The sequence below is a fragment of the Mus caroli genome, unplaced genomic scaffold, assembly GCF_978045245.1.
Source record: "Mus caroli unplaced genomic scaffold, Mus_caroli_1 scaffold_10, whole genome shotgun sequence".
Taxonomy (NCBI): domain Eukaryota; kingdom Metazoa; phylum Chordata; class Mammalia; order Rodentia; family Muridae; genus Mus; species Mus caroli.
Window position 1 is genome coordinate 116468271 of NW_028227265.1, and position 16738 is coordinate 116485008.

At 53.9% G+C, this 16738-nt stretch overlaps 1 protein-coding gene across 14 annotated transcripts in view; it reads right to left on the reverse strand.

The window, feature by feature from the left end:
* The window catches only part of Mcf2l (MCF.2 cell line derived transforming sequence like), a 145812-nt gene that overhangs the window by 73856 nt on the left and 55218 nt on the right, over nucleotides 1–16738 (reverse strand). The window contains exon 1 of one of the 14 annotated variants that reach the window (XM_085844194.1): nucleotides 2339–2565. The exons of the other annotated variants lie outside the window; for them this stretch is intronic. The gene's annotated coding sequence lies outside the window, so the exon portion shown is untranslated. Of the gene's footprint in view, nucleotides 1–2338; nucleotides 2566–16738 lie in introns of those variants that run through there. 14 annotated transcript variants of the gene reach the window in all.

Consider the following 16738-nt stretch of genomic DNA (forward strand, 5'->3'; position numbering starts at 1 on the left):
CAGCATTATCAACCAAATTTCAATATTTGGTACATAGTACTTAAATCTTCCATTTTAAAAACATATATTTTATCTTTAGTTGTGTGTGTATGTGTGTGTGTGTATTTATGTGCACATGAGCACCAGTGCCTAAGGAGGCCAGCTGCGCTGAATCCCTCACAGCTGGAGTTATAGGTGCATTGCTGAAAACAAACTCACATCTTTTTTGAGAAGAGTATTTGATCTTAATCGTGGACCCATCTTTCAGCCCAGAAGTATCGTATTTGAAATGTATACTTTAAGTGACTGATGTAGATTGATACAGTCCAACAGAATTATAGCCTGGGACACAAGTGACCAATGACATACACTCCTGCCACCAAGCTGCACCTGACCGCCAGGTGAGTCCAGGGGCCAAGTCTCCACATAGAGGACGGGCTGGTGACAGATAGCAGCAGCATCATACTTTGTGCCCTGCCTGCCCACAGACTGCCCCTGCCTTGGAAGAAGAGAAGCCCTTCCCTAAGATCATCAGGATCCCACATCTTCAGACACTAGGATGCATCAGGGACAAACATTTTAATGCACAGGAGTCAGAGCTCGAGGAGGAGAGTGGGCACTTTGTGACCCTTGCTGGAAGGAGCTGGTAACCCCAGAAGACCAGCTTTTCACTCAGTGAGACAGCAAAAGGAACTCGTACCATAGTCAGTGACCCCAAAAACGGCATCAGAGGAAGAGCAAACTCACCCCTGCACAGGGGTGCAGGCCGAGAACCATCAAAGCACACAGCCCCATGCCTTCCTGGGGCACACTTGCCTCCAGGGGTCTCCCTGGCATCCCTTCTGCCTGATTCCAGACAAACTCCAGATTTGGAATAAGCCCCAGCCCAATCTCTCAGGTCAGGCCCAGAGCTCCGGGACCCCCATTTCAGCCCTACTTCCTCAGGGACCTCCATACCAGTCTCCCACCCTTGTCCTAGGCTTTCCACAGTGTCTGCACTTCTGAGCCTCCCGACCTTGGGATATAATCATGGCACTGGGTTTTGTGCTTCACTGCCCTTGTGTGCCTTTTCCCAATGCTTTTCATGGATGTAAGCTTCTTCCTTCTGCCCACAGCACTGGGGAGTCTTTATGCCTACGAGCTGTAGGGATTCGTTCACAGTGGCAGAAGGAAGGACTTCTGTTCACCTTTAACTGGCCTGCACTTTTCATTTGTGTGTTTTCCCGAGTCTGTGGTGGTTAATATTATCAACCGACAGGATCTAGGATCTCTAAGAGACAAATTCCAGGGCACATCTGTGATGCAGTTTCTAGATGGCGTTAACTGGCATGGGCAGGCTCACCCTAAGTGAGGGGTCTGCACCATCCCATGGGCAGGGGTCTCAGAATGAGCAGAAAGGGGACAGTGAGCCGTGCCCCGGCAGTCACTGCTCTCTGTTTCCTGACTGCAGATGTAGCTGCCAGGCCTTCCCCACCGTGAGAGACAGCCGACCCTGGAGTCAGCACAAACCGGTCCTTCCTTATTCCCTTTAGTTGTTTTTGTCTGGTATTCACCACAGCAACCCGGAAAGTAACTAACACAGTGTCAATGATTGTGGAGGTGGTATTTACATACAACAGGGGTGGAAGCAGGGAGAGGCCCCAGGACTGAGGCTTAGCCTGTAAACACCTTAACACCAGGCCCAGAATCACTTTCTGGAAGGCCACAGAGCATCAGAGCATCGTCGCTAGTGTTGGCAAGCCCTCCCATGCCCATCTTGATTAGCTAAACAGGAAAGCCCAACAGGGGAAGCTCCTTGCTTCCCCTGACTCCACAGGGACCCCTTGGAAGAAGCCTAAAACCCAGGGTCCAGTGGGCTTAGGACGGTGGGCCATCTCCCACCTCCGGGGCTTGAGGAGGGCTAGCTTTGTTGGACAAGGGTGAGGTCATTGACCCAGTACCAATGCTGTGGGTAAAGCAGCCACCTCTGATGGACAGCTGTGTCTCAGAAGCCCAAGCAATCCAGTGAGGCTGGCAGCTGTGGGCTGATACACATCTCAGAAAGCAAACACAGGTGGAACCTAAGTCAAATAAAAGGCCGGAGGAGCTGGGACTCAGAGGGTGTGGCCATGTCTGTCCTCCAGGATGCGCCTGGCACACCAGGGACTGTGGCCACAGGAACAACAGGGGGACACCTCTGCTCAGGTGTCAGACAAGACTCCATGGACAATGCTACCAGATTCTGTACCCCTAAGCCTGTCCCCGTCCCAAGCCTGGAAGCTGAGGCTCACTTGCAACCATAGGCGCCAGGATGCAGGGTGGTTCACAGAAGTCCCCTAGGTCCCCTAAAGGACCAGGGGGTCTCAGTCTCAGGACCCACCTGAGACTACTGAAGGAAACTCCGGACTCCAGGTTGATGAGAAGTGGGGAGTTGCTCTGCCTGGGTCTCCCCACTCAGGACGTGATGTATCCCATGGTCCTGCAGGACTCACGGCTGCCGCTGCAGGGTAAGTGAAGTGGGAGACAGCCCAGTGTCTAAACGGCCCTGTGGGCGTGGCCCAGGCTGCAGGTTATGACCCAACAGGGCCAGCTTCCTTTGGCTGCCTGGATATACCTGGGCTAGTGAGAGCTGATCAGGTCTACCCAGCTGCCAGGGTGTGTCTGAAGGTCTGTGCGGAAGTTTCGTGGGGGTGGCAGAAGGGAGGGTGAGGCCCAGGATTTCAGGCCAAAGGAGCTGGGCTGTGCAGACAGAAACACAACAGTCCTGTGTGGAACGCTGTGGGCAGGTGGCTGGAAGCCTGGATTCCGTGCTGCCTGAGGCTACTCAGATCTGCATCCATGGTGGTGGGGCTGAGGGGAGAGGATGCTGGTGGCAGGAGACGGAGCATGGGAAGCTGTGTACACACTGAAAATAATCATGATGTGCACAAGGAAAGCCACGGAGCGGGTGCTATCTGGCTTGGTGCCATTGTCTGGCACATGGGGGTCAGGGAGAAAAGGATATTGGGAGAGCCGAAGGTATAAGGTAGGAAGGTGGAGTGAGCGATGGGAAGGCTGGTACACCGGGAGCTAAGAGACAGAGGTACTGAACAGGAAGAGGGCCAGGTAGTAGGTGGGAAGGTAGAGGACGAGGGCGGGAAAGAACTGGGGCAGGAGATCGAGAAGGAAGGGGCCAGGAGGTGAAAGGGCAGGAGCATGTGCATGCCCAAAGAGAACTCAGTAGATGATAATAGGACTAACAGGAAGGAGTGGGGAGATGCAGGAGCCACTCTGTTGACATCAGAGACCCTCACAGCCAGCTGGAGAACATTATTTTTAATAATTCCATTCTTACTGGGGCTGAAGAGATGTCTCAGCAGTTAAGAGCACTGTCTGCTTTTTAGAGAACTTGGGTTCAATTTTCAGCACTCATGTAGGGGCTCACAACCATCCATAACTTCAGTCCCAGGGGACCTGGTGCCCTCTTCTGGCCTCTGCAGACACCAGGCATGCATGTGGTGCACAGACATATAGGCAAGCAAAACAGTCACATACATAAAAGTAATCATATACTTCAAATTCCATTTTTATTCTCGGATCCCCTCTAAGTGAGTGTGTTTTCCTCTTTAGGCTACCCACATCTTCACTACAGGGCAGTGCTCAAAGCAAGAAGCTCAATTGATCCTGGGAGACCTGAGAGTCTGGTGACTTAGGGAAGAGAAGAAGCAGGTGACTGGGCGACTGACTGGGCTATGGTGGGAGCTGATGAATAAGGATGTTCCTTAGAACCGTGCAAGCCTGTGCTGTACAGACCTGGAAGAAGGCATCAAGAATGTGCTGTGGTCCTTGCTGCTCCAGCCGCGTGGAGGGTGGTCCTGCCGTGCCTGCCCACTGGCTCCCCGTTTCCATCAGCAGTGACAGGCACTAGAGAGTGGTGGGAAGGTGGGAAGCAGCTGAAACCCTATCACTTCTGGGGCAGAGGACAGGACTAGCTGATCTCAGTTTCCCTGTCCCCCAACCTCATTCACATATATGTCATGCTGGAATGGTCTGCACAGGTCACCAGCCAGAGTGTACCTTCCATAGGTAAGCAGCCCAGAACTGGAAACCGATGGCAGAATATACCCAGGTCTCCTCATAGCTGCCTGGGGGAGACAGTGGCCAAACAGGGATAAGGCCAAAGGGAAGACGAGGTTGAAGAGGCAGAGCCCCAGATAGGCTGGAAGCCAACAGAGAGGTGGCAGCCAGGATGCCCAAGGGGAAAAGTGTCTGGTGGGCATCAAGCATGCACTGGGCACCATTGTGACTCCTCTGTGTCGTGTTTTCAAAGCTCCCAGCGGTGCAGACAGACGTGGTCTTTAGCAAAGCCTTGGCTCCAGCACCAACGGCCTCCGGCCCCATCTGCTGGGCACTGGTCGAGTTTCCCAAGTGCCTCTGGGAGCTGCTCTATGCTGGGGAGGGCAGTAGCCCCTCCCAGGTCAAGAGGATGATACTCTGGGTGGGGGGGGGGGTGAATCATGGTTGATCATAGACCATGGGCCAGCACTGACCCCCAGGCCAATGACTCTCCTGGGACCGACAGTGCTGCTGTGTGGAGAGAAGAGAAAAGAGGGAGATGGCCTCAGGGCTGTGTGCAGCCTGTGACCCGGGGAGGCCACCGCGGTGTCCTGAGCAGGAGGATGAGCATCTGATTCCACAGCTCTGCCTACTCCCTGAGATAAGGGGTGTGGCGTGGCCTCCACAGACTTCCGGAGCTCTGTGGCTGGCATTGTATCCCCCAGAGAGGTGGGCAGTCGAGCAGCTGCGTCTAAGGGAGAATTTAAGTGCTTCCAAACGTGAAAAGTATTTCCCCTCCCTCAAACATTTTTATAAGCGCAGCTAACATATTTATGTGAGAAGGGGACCCCTTGGACCTCCAGGGCAGTCATGAAGCCCCTGCCCTCATGTGAGAAACTCACCCAACACTAAACACTCAACTGGCACCTCCAGACCCACACTCAGGGCAGCTCCAAGGCGGCACTCCTAAGATTTTCCTTATTTAAGAAGAAAAGACAGTGGTGGAGAGGTGAGCCTGACGCCATCTGTCCTGCGTCCTCAGAACCAAGGGCCTGAGAAGAGACTCCTGTCAGCTGTATCCACAGTCTGGCTTCTTTCTCAGATGCCACAGCCAGTCTCACGAGGAATTAACCCCCTGTGGGGTTTCCTGGATCTCAAACTATATCCACCAGTCAGATTTACACCAACCCCTTGTGTCAATGGCATTCTGGGCCAGTGTGTTCTTATTTTCCTTCCCAGCAGTTTCCTCCTATCTCCTCTTCACCCCTCACCCCTACCCTACTGCACTCCCATCTTTTCTTCATTGCCAGATACAACTCTCCTCAATTAAGGGTCCCATGGTTTTTGTTTGTTTGTTTGTTTGTTTGTTTGTTTTTCTTCTGCTAGTTTCTCTCTTGGGAAGTTTCTTTCCATTGGTCAATATGCCAGAACTTCCTAGAAGATACAAATACCTGTGACAAGATACTCCAGATAGGGCCAAAGCAAGGGCTCCTCTGCCCCCTGAATCCACAGTTCTCTGAAAGACCTCTCATCCTATCTCCCTGTCAAGTCCCAAGCTAACCTTAGGCATGAGTCAACTTTCTGAGCTGGGACTGAGGCTAGACCCCATGTCTACACTAACTGATCTGGGATTGAGGCTAGACCCCACGTCTACACTAACAAGTTACTGCCTTGCTCGGATGCCTGTCCGCCCCGCCCAACAATGGAGGCCCCCCTGCCTCTCCCAGCACAAGCCTCCAGTGTGCCCTCCCCGCATTAGGACTGCCTCCCTCCCCCCATGCTTCTCATCCTCCCTACTCTCTCAAGAGAGGAGGTGATGATGTCTGCCATCTTACAGAGGCCCTGCGCTTCTTCAGGGCAACTGAGACGGGGCAGCCCTGGGACCTGGCTTGGTGCCTGTGAAAGGGGAGCCGATGCTGTTGTATCAGCAGGACCTGCACTTCCTTGGTCTAGTTTCTGTGTGCCACCTATGAGACACTGCACACCAGTTGTTGAGAGGAAGCATCTCCTTTTATCTTGTTAGAGCTCAAACACAGCTCCGCAGTCAGCACTTTTAAAGCCCAGAGCTGAGACTAACCACTCAAGTTTCAGAGACTCCCCTGCTATCAGCAAGGCAGGTCCAGCAGTACAGTATAACACGGTTCAATGGCTTCGAAATGGTGGGGGGGGGGGGATTGTGTGCCCCTCCCTCTAAGACACTTGACATCAGTTTCATTTATGAGTTTGGGGGGTTATCCACCGGGATCCATGTCCCATGTCACTTCCTCAGGCTCAGCCACTGGCCCAGCACTTAGCCTCTCAAAGGGTGCACTGGCTTCTAGCCTTTGCCCAGGCACTCATGGACCCCAGACCCTCATCCTTGAGAACGTGTAGAAAGTCGGCAAAGAAGCAGCAGTGGGGTAGGCAGCAGTGGGCAGCAGTGGGGTGAGCAGCAGTGGGCAGCAGTGGGGTGAGCAGCAGTGGACAGCAGTGGGCAGCAGTGGACAGCAGTGGGCAGCAGTGGGGTGAGCAGCAGTGGGGTGAGCAGCAGTGGGGTGAGCAGCAGTGGACAGCAGTGGGCAGCAGTGGGGTGAGCAGCAGTGGGCAGCAGTGGGGTGAGCAGCAGTGGGGTGAGCAGCAGTGGACAGCAGTGGGCAGCAGTGGGGTGAGCAGCAGTGGACAGCAGTGGGCAGCAGTGGGGTGAGCAGCAGTGGGGTGAGCAGCAGTGGGCAGCAGTGGGGTGAGCAGCAGTGGGGTGAGCAGCAGTGGACAGCAGTGAGCAGCAGTGGGGTGAGCAGCAGTGGACAGCAGTGGGCAGCAGTGGGGTGAGCAGCAGTGGGGTGAGCAGCAGTGGACAGCAGTGGGCAGCAGTGGGCAGCAGTGGACAGCAGTGGGCAGCAGTGGGCAGCAGTGGACAGCAGTGGGCAGCAGTGGGGTGAGCAGCAGTGGGGTGAGCAGCAGTGGACAGCAGTGGGCAGCAGTGGGCAGCAGTGGGCAGCAGTGGACAGCAGTGGGGTGAGCAGAGTAGACAGCAGTGGGGTGAGCAGCAGTGGGGTGAGCAGCAGTGGACAGCAGTGGGGTGAGCAGCAGTGGACAGCAGTGGGGTGAGCAGCAGTGGGGTGAGCAGCAGTGGGGTGAGCAGCAGTGGGGTGAGCAGCAGTGGGCAGCAGTGGACAGCAGTGGGCAGCAGTGGGCAGCAGTGGGGTGAGCAGCAGTGGGGTGAGCAGCAGTGGGGTGAGCAGCAGTGGGCAGCAGTGGGCAGCAGTGGGGTGAGCAGCAGTGGGGTGAGCAGCAGTGGGCAGCAGTGGACAGCAGTGGGGTGAGCAGCAGTGGGGTGAGCAGCAGTGGGGTGAGCAGCAGTGGGGTGAGCAGCAGTGGACAGCAGTGGGCAGCAGTGGGCAGCAGTGGGCAGCAGTGGGGTGAGCAGCAGTGGGGTGAGCAGCAGTGGGGTGAGCAGCAGTGGGGTGAGCAGCAGTGGGGTGAGCAGCAGTGGGGTGAGCAGCAGTGGGGTGAGCAGCAGTGGGGTGAGCAGCAGTGGGGTGAGCAGCAGTGGGGTGAGCAGCAGTGGGCAGCAGTGGACAGCAGTGGGCAGCAGTGGGGTGAGCAGCAGTGGGGTGAGCAGCAGTGGGGTGAGCAGCAGTGGGGTGAGCAGCAGTGGGCAGCAGTGGGCAGCAGTGGGGTGAGCAGCAGTGGGGTGAGCAGCAGTGGACAGCAGTGGGCAGCAGTGGGCAGCAGTGGGGTGAGCAGAGTAGACAGCAGTGGTGTGAGCAGCAGTGGACAGTAGTGGACAGCAGTGGACAGCAGTGAGCAGCAATGGTGTGAGCAGCAATGAGCAGCAGTGGGCAGCAGCTCAGCACATAACGTGTGGCCCGCAGTGGCCTGCCCTGGACTGAGCGCGTCTCACATCCCGTCTTGACCTTGCAGAAGCAAGAAGAGCCATGCAGGTCTGCGCATGCTCCTGGGGAGTTGTGGTCCCCAGTAAATGTGGACAAATCTCTTCTGAGGAGAAGGTGACACATTGTATGAGGAAATGGCTTAAATGCTACTGGAGAGACAAAGGGAGAGATGTTAATAAGGAACTGTGCCCACAGGCTGCATGGCACCACAGTGGGGTCCCTCTGGGCACACAGGGTAAGGCCAGAGGCCTCCAAGTATATAAGTCAGTGACTAAACAGAGAAGCAGGCAGAGCAGAGCAGAGAAGTCCCTGGGCGGGAGAAGCTCTGTGTCAGTTTCCTCACTCTTAGCTCGCCATCACACAGTTGTTTCCCTCAGATTCTCTTCCTATGAGAGCAAAGCCCCTTCCGGGTAGCTGTGAGAATGGCCCAGTCCAGGAGCACTTCACAGGACGGCCATCATTTCCTGTGCAACACCATCTGGTGCTACATCATTTCTAGACCAAGTGAGGTGTATGTGGGGGGCAGGGAGCAGGATAAACTCTGCTACTGGTTTTATTACCTGGCTCTTTACTCTTTATTTATTTATTAAATAAATAACTTTACATCCCAATCAAAACTTCCCCTCCGTGTACTCCTCCCAGCCCCATCCCTTCCCCCATCTTCCCTCTCTCCTCAGAAACAGGAGGACTCCCATAGATATCAATCTACCCTGGCCTATCAGGTTGCAGTAGGCTAGGTATGTGGCCTAGTTCCTATAGTGGCTAGATAAGGCAGCCCAGTTAGGGGAAAGAGATCCAAAGGCAGGCAACAGAGTCAGAGATGGCTCCCGCCCCCGCCCCCGCCCCCGCCCCGCCCGCCCTGCCACGGCCCCGCCCCTGCTGTTAGGAGCTGTTTTATTACAAGCTACTGAACTGAACTGTTACCCATATGCCAAGGGCCTAGGTCTGTCCCATGCATGCTGTCTGGTGGTTCAGTCTTTGTGGGCCCCTATGGGCAGGTTAGTTGATTCTGTGGGGGGTTTTGAGGTGTCTTTGACCTCTCTGGCTCCTACAATCCTTCCTCTCTCGCTCTCTCTCTCTCTTCCAAAGGATTCTCCAAGCTCTGCCTAATGTTTGGCTGTGGGTCTCTTGATAGATACCACTTTCCAAAGTTAAATCAAGATCAGGTAAACAATTTAAATAGGCCTATAACCTCCGGCTCTTTACTTCTGTTCTTGAAAAAACAGACTTCCTTAAAGACAACTCTCCCTCTGAGCTCACAGTCCCATGGTCCCCAGTAGGGCTAACACCAGCACAAGCCATCCTGCTCTTTAAACACAAGATAAGGCTGTGGGCTCTCACTGTTTTGAGGTAAATTAAGTCCCTAAAACTGTGACACAGAGTCTCCGAGTGAGGACAGGACCTGGGTCCCCAGTTTGTTTTTCCCTTGCCATGGCTTCCTGGGTAACAGTGTCACTGTGCACACATAGAGGTGCTTCACAAAAATCACAGGTCCCCCAGGAGCCTATGAGAGAAGGCCTGGCTCTGCCTGGGCAGCAGAGTGAGCAGAGAGTGACTGACAGCCCCATCACGTGCCCTCCAGTTCTTTCACACGTGGGAGGTGTGTGTTTCTTTGGTGGCAGGTGGATTCCCCTAAGGCTGATCTTAGCAATATTCTCTTGCCATATATTAGAAAAGACAAACACAGCAGACAGAGAATGTAAATAGAGCCCAGGAGCTGCTGTGCCCACATGGCAAACAGCAGATATCTATTACTGGACCCTGTCGCATTTGCTCTGAGTCACAATGAACTTCTCAGAGTCAAGGACAGACAGCCACCTAATGTGCTGGAGAGCAATGGCCACAAGCTAGGTGGTGGGGGAAGCTCCCTCCAAGCCCTGCCATGCCTCCTTAACTGCTCTGCTGACGGTCAAAGGGATTTCCTGTGCCTTGCAAGCTCACCCAGGTGTGCAAAAGGCTCATGTTATTGGGGGATCTTGTCCCACTTGGGCTACGAGTTGATCAATTCCTTCTCTTAAGTCAACCATGGTGGTTCAGAGACTGGTCTATAGTAATGGGGTGGGACACTTTGTGCTGGCCAGATATACTTACATATCTCACCTGATCCTTCCTAGTCCTGGGGGGAGGTTGGGGGGGGGTGGGTAGGAGCCCAGGGCTCAATTTACTTTGTAGTTTCTATGTGCTTCTGTGAACAACCCATCAGCCCAGGATGAGCAAGCTAGCTTAAAGGCCTCAGCTCTCCTCAGGTACATCACGAAAAGAACATGAGTGCGGTGCACACCCGGGGCAGGGTGGGTGCTGACTAGCCCTTGGATGGGCTGCCAGTGTCAACAGGCTATGGGTCCTCTCCTCAGCCCTTCCCTACAATCCTTGGGAGGAGGAGCTAAGTTTCCAGGGTTGGGAGGGCCCTGCCAGGCTGCAGGAGGACAATTTCAGTTCCTGTTAGGCTCCTGACTCAGGCTTCACTCCCAGCAGCCTGGTAAAAGGGCCAGCAAGCAGCCTTCACCCCTGCTCTGAGGTAGCCCTGCTCTGAGGCAGCCCGTCTGTGGGTTTTTATTGCCATGTGCGCACGGGGAACCACAGGGGAAGTTGGACTTCACAGAAAAACAAAGGTGTAGGCAGAAAGTCCTGTGCTAGCATCCTTGGTGATCCATGCAGACAGGAGGGAACCTGGCCATGTTCCCAAGCCCCTGCTGCCACATAAGGGGCTGTAGGCAGCCAGGCCTGTACCTCCCACTCCATCCCGTCAGCTTAGACCAGTAGTGCTCAACCTTTGGGTCCTGGCCCCTTTGAGGGTCGAATGACCCTTTCAACAGTGGTTGCCTATGACCATTGGAAAACACAGATATTTATATTATATTTCAAACAAAATTACAGCAGCAAAAATGATCTTATGATGCTGGGCGTGGTGGCGCACGCCTTTAATCCCAGCACTCGGGAGGCAGAAGCAGATGGATTTCTGAGTTCGAGGCCAGCCTGGTCTACAAAGTGAGTTCCAGGACAGCCAGGGCTACACAGAGAAACCCTGTCTCAAAAAAAAAAAAAAAAACAAAAAAAAACTTAAGGTCGGGGTCCCCACAGCACGCAGAGCTGTATTGAGAGCCACAGCATTAGGAAGGTTGACAACTGCTGGCTGAGACATTGTTCCTGGGAAGCTCTGAAGGAACTCCATGCTTCAGGGACCCCAGAGTGACAGCACACCCCACTGTGAGTGTCCCCACAGCAGCAGGACAGCTCCACACTGTGAGCTGTACACGATGAGCAGACACCATGCTCATGGTCCAGCCTCAGCTTTTGACGGTGTTGGCCTCTGGTACATCATCAATCAGAGACTCTCAAGGCCCTATGGTTGCTAAGGTCATCTCACATCATAGACCCATGGTGGTCTCTGTCAAGCATCTAAGATTTCTGTGTCTAAACATGGGCTTGTTCACACAACCTAGAGTTCTATTCACAGAGACTACAACTCCCCTGCCTCAGCCTTCCAGAAGGAAAGGGTGTTCCTATTTTACAAACAGACAGAAGAAACATCACAGTTGAGCTGGTTGCATGCAGGTCCCGTCCACAGAGCCCCAGTCCTGACACAGATGTCCCTTCCGGCTGGGGTACTGAGTATGAAAACCTCATCCGCACCACCTGCCCCCCTTCCACGCCCTTCTCCTCAAGAGTCAGCTGTCCTGGCTGATTCGCCCACGTCACCAGGGGCTGTGTATGCTCAGCTTGCACTCCTGAGTAATATGCTCTGGCAGAGGGATATATGTCCCCTCCTGAGCCTCTCCTGTGAGTGCTACCGTAGCCACAGTAGCATCTTGAACACCTTCCTATCCTCTTAGGAGAGGTGGCTGGAGCCACAAAATGCACAGAAAAGCCCTGGGGGCAGAGGGCTGTGTGTGCACAGGACTGACAGGGCCATCTCTGCTGAGCCTTCTCTCTTACTGTCCACAGAGACACCTCCTGCACATTCAGGCCCTGAGCAGTGTTTCTAGAAACCACCCCTCCCCACTGTCTCAACTGTTACACGGCATACAACAATGAACTCTGTCAAATGCCAGCTATGGCCTGACTTCTAACCTTCAAAGATCCCAGGCCCACATCACACAGACAAGATGGGATCAGGCCAGAAAAAAAAGTGATGGTCACTCTGCCTGCTAGACAGTGAGCTCAGGGCTAAGGGAAGGACCCTCTGGATGCTCTATGGTCTTGTAGCTCCCCAGGGAGCCAATCACGAAAGCAGCTTGGTGACATGTAGGAGTCCCTACACTTGCCAGCCTGAGAATGCTGTTTACTCTTGATAACCAATGCTGCAAACTACTCCAGTGACAACCACGGGCTGGGAACTCGTGTGCTCCTGGACCCACCTTAGTGGCCTCAGGTCCAAAGGGGACAGAGGAACTGGGGAGACCATTTCTCTCATCAACAGAATACAGCCACGGAACGCCCAGGCTGCAAGTGTGCCCACTCCCTCGGAGGACCCCGGGACTCACCCTCAGCCAGAGAGCGTAGCCAGGAGCACCACTCAGAGTACATGTAGTAGAGTTTCATCTCTGCCACAGAGATCCGGGCAGGCCGTCTGTGTGCCATGGCCACAGGCACCCAGAGCCCTTGACTGCACTCAGCGACCGACCGACCGACCGCTGACCGACTGCAGGAGCGGCCAGCTTCACTTTCACTTCACCATTAACCAGGATGGAGAACTGTAAGGTAATTGCTCTCACAAGACTAACATCCCCTCCTCACTCCACCCTGCATATTTACACAGCGACTCCAGGCTGAAACAGCCTGCAAGCAGCTTTGGGAAAAGAACAATCAAGCCATTCTTGCCAGTGTGAGGCACAGGGACTCAGCAGGGACAACGTCCACTTACGGTTATGGACAAGAAAGAGTCACCATTCCCAGGGCAGGGAGGTGAGAAGGATCAGCAGAGTGCGCCAGCAGGAGGTGAGAGGGCTCCTGGTCCAAAGAAGAGGATGCAGAGTCAGCTTGGGCCTCGATCCTTACAGGAAAGGAACAGAGGTGTGTGTGTGTGTGTGTGTGTGTGTGTGTGTGTCTGTCTGTCTGTCTGTCTGTCTGTCTGTCTGTCTGTCTGAGGCCTGGCATACAAAGAGTAGCCCCCATCCAGCATTCCAGCATGCAGACAGCACTGGTACCAGGGCACATGCTCACACAGCCAATCTACTCGTACAGGGTCAGGACACAAAGAAGTAGATGAAGCTTCAGTGGATGGAGGGGCAGTCGGAAAACTAAACTCTCTGCCCAGGGACCCAGGCAAGGATGAACTCCTGAACCCAACCATCAGAACACAGCGAGGTCCCCACTACCTAGAGAGTTCAAATCTAGTGACTGGCAGCCCCCACCACTCAGATGTCAAGGACACCGTTTCCCCAAGGTGAGCAAATTCACACTGTGGGCAGGTAGTAGGGCCCGGGTAGGTGTGAGTTGTTACTTCCACATTCCTCAAGAGCAGAGACTCCACAGGCACCCCGTCCCAAGATAACACATAGGGACCATCCCCACAGAGACCAAGATCCCAGAGGCCCCAAAGAGTGCCTGCGAGGACCCTAGCGCAGCTGGGATGGGGTCTCTGGGTCTCTCCAGCCTGGCTTTGGCTTCACTCTAGGCTAAGTGGTGGCCAGTGGCCAGGGAAGTCAGGAGCTGGTCAGGAGGTCCTTCCCAGCTCTGGCTAAACCGACAGCACTCATATCTAGTTATCACAAAATTACTACCTTCAACCGAGCTGCCTGAAATTTTAAAAATGATAACAATCCCCAGATTTCCTCAGAGCAGGAAACGGCTTCTTACAAACAAGTTCTAGGAGCACCATGAGGAAATGTCTCTCAGCAGTGTTTCCCCTGTGAACAAAAGCACTATAAATCAAAAGGGAGGCTCCTCCCACCTCCCGCCCCTCTGCAAGCTTGCTTTAGAGTTAGAGCAGGATGGCCACGCCCTTCTGCTGGCTCGAACTTCTGAATCGTGGATGCCAGGAGTGTGGCTATAAATGCCCATGGGCAGGACTGTCGCACCAGTGGTCTAGCCTCATACAGGATGTTCCTGCTTTGACCCATCATACTAGTGGTCTAGCCTCACACTGGATAGTCCCACTTTCAATAATATGTCTGTCTTCTACAAACATGGTTGAGTCCTGGGCTGAGCCAGGAAGATCTTCAGCCCAGTGGCCTGTGCATCTGGCACAGGAGTCACCTGTGTCACAGCAACGAGCTGGGCCTGTGTGGTCCTAGCCTGCAGTGGGGCTTTCCTGGACAGCAACACTGTAACCACAGCGGGACCCAGGGTGGAATCCTACTGAACGCCCAGGTTTTAGTATTTCTAGCTGGCTGCTGTGGAACATCTAACTAGGAGTGCTGATTTTCTTTTTTTTTTTGGTTTTTCGAGACAGGGTTTCTCTTTATAGCTCTGGCTGTCCTGGAGCTCACTTTGTAGACCAGGCAGGCATTGAACTCAGAAATCCGCCTGCCTCTGCCTCCCGAGTGCTGGGATTAAAGGCGTGCGCCACCACGCCTGGCTTGATTTTCTTAAAGAAAGAAAAAAAAATCCAAACGTGGTATATACTGCGAATCCTAACAAATGTGTGCACACTGCTGTAGAGAAGGATTCTCCCCAAATCCTTTACTGAACAGTTCTCCTATGCACCACTTCCCACCATGAGCTCGGCTACCCAGAAGCTCTAACCAGTGATCACCGTAACCCACATGCCCCAAAAATCTTTGAGGCATTTTTGCACGTATTGTGCGCATGTGTGCACGTGCTCCTGTGTGCTTGCAGGAGCACTCAGAGGCCACAAGTGGACATGAAGCCCTTTCTCCCATTGATCTCCACCGTGCCTGCCTAGCTTTTATATGGGTTCTGGAAATCCACACGATGGTCTTCATGCTTACACAGCCGAACCATCTTCATGGGCCTTTATTATCTCCTTTTAATTAGTTCTGGCCCTGTTTAAAACTCTCTGTGCCAACCTCAAACATGTTTTAACAGAGAGGCTGTCTGGATTCCTAATAAGACAGGCTCTCAGAGGGGACGCCCGCCACTGTGCTATTGAGCTCTGCTTTCCATTGTCTCCATGAAGGCTGATGGCCAGGACTTCTGGATAAAATGATGGCACTCCACTTCTGGCTTATCAGGAAATTATAACCTTCAGCCACACTTTTCCCTACACCATCACTTACCACAGAGAAGAGGTGTGGGAAGGCTGGCGCTGACTCATGCGCTACTTGAACCTGAGTTTTGTCAAACGCTCGGCCCAGTAGAAACAGCAGCAGTGCCTGAGGGTCTGTGCACTGCGGTGTAGAGACCAGCTCACACTGGATGGATGTGTGTGCAGGGGGTGGTAAGGTTAGGGCCTAGCAGCACTGAAGAACTGCAGAAGGCCACACCCACCCAGGCCCACTGAGGTGTCACAGATCCCAAGAACCCACAGTGTCCAGATCAGCACTCAGGTGACGGGTGATGTTTAACTGTCAGGTAGTCTGCCCTAGGTGGGGCTCCTGGCCACCATTGCAGCCCAGCATGGGGGCTTTAGGGAGTAGAGTGTACAACTGGGGCCTCACCCTGACTTACTGCGCTTGTGAAGGGCAGTGCCACATCCAGGGGAGGTAATCTAGTCAGCATCAAAAGGCAAGTGGACCTTTTCTCCTAAACCAACGCTGTGGTGTCCGGTCCCAGGGCTCCACGCTGCCCCTGTGCCCGCTCCATTGTATGGCGCTTAAGGAATCTTAATTGTTCCATTGTTCATCAAGAAGGGTCAACTAAAGAGGGTTCCCTGCAGTGCTTTAATTGGGGTGGCTGGCAGAGCCTCCCTCCCATGCCCTCAGCACAGGCAGACTCTTGGCAGCCATGCTGCTGAGGTGGGCACCTGTGTCTCTGGCCCCTCTGTGGGCCTTGCTCTTCCAGTTTAGAATCTCATCAAGTCTGCTACCACAGTCTAAGGTTGCCACATGCAAGTGAAATGCTCTACTAATCTCTAGTCAATAGTACCCCACGGACTTCTGTGATGGGAAGAGCAGCTCTGCCCAACTCCCTCACCAGTCCAGACAACTCTCCCCTCGCCCCGTCTTCACCCATTGTTCACGACATGGCATCCCCATCGCCTGCCCTTTCTCGTAACTCTAACTCTGTGTCCACAGCACTAGCCATGACTTCACCTCTGACGTAAGCAGATGGCTGCAAGCCCTTAGATAGGCTCCATGTTCAAAAAGCATGTCACATGGAAAATGGACTCCAGGGTTTACTGCCCACGCAGGTGCTCAGCATGAACAAGCAAGCTATTGGTTGTTTGAACTGCTGTAGACCTAAGCTGCACACAGTGAGCCCGTGCACAGTGAGCTGCACACAGTGAGCTGCACCTCTGACCAGCTGTACCTGCCACCAGCTGCACCTGTCTGAGATGCACTTGCACTGGGAGGGAGCTCATCAGACAGACTCCACTGAGACATGGATAGGGAGGCAGAGCCAGGAGGGCACCCCAAAATTGATATCAACACCCTCAACAGCCAAACCAGGCAGATGGTGCTGGTGGCCCAGGAAACCAGTGACATTTGAGTAATCTCAAGCATGGCCCAGAATACCCCATATTGTGAGAGGGTGTTTGGACAATCTCCTCACATCCAGGTGAGGGGCTTCTGGTAAGAGGGCATTGAGCACCCTGGGGTGCACTGAGCAGGTGCCAGGACTAGGTTGGCCTCTGTCACACCCAGTCCTGCTCTTCCCTGGCACTGTGCTAGGCAGATGTCAGAGGGTTTGATAAGGTGACTAGGGACCTGGTACCTCAACCCAGGTTATCTGTGCCAATCTAGCAGGACTTGGCCTGGCCCACCATGTTAGGGATACTTTCCATACCCACATAGGAGGGCAAGGGC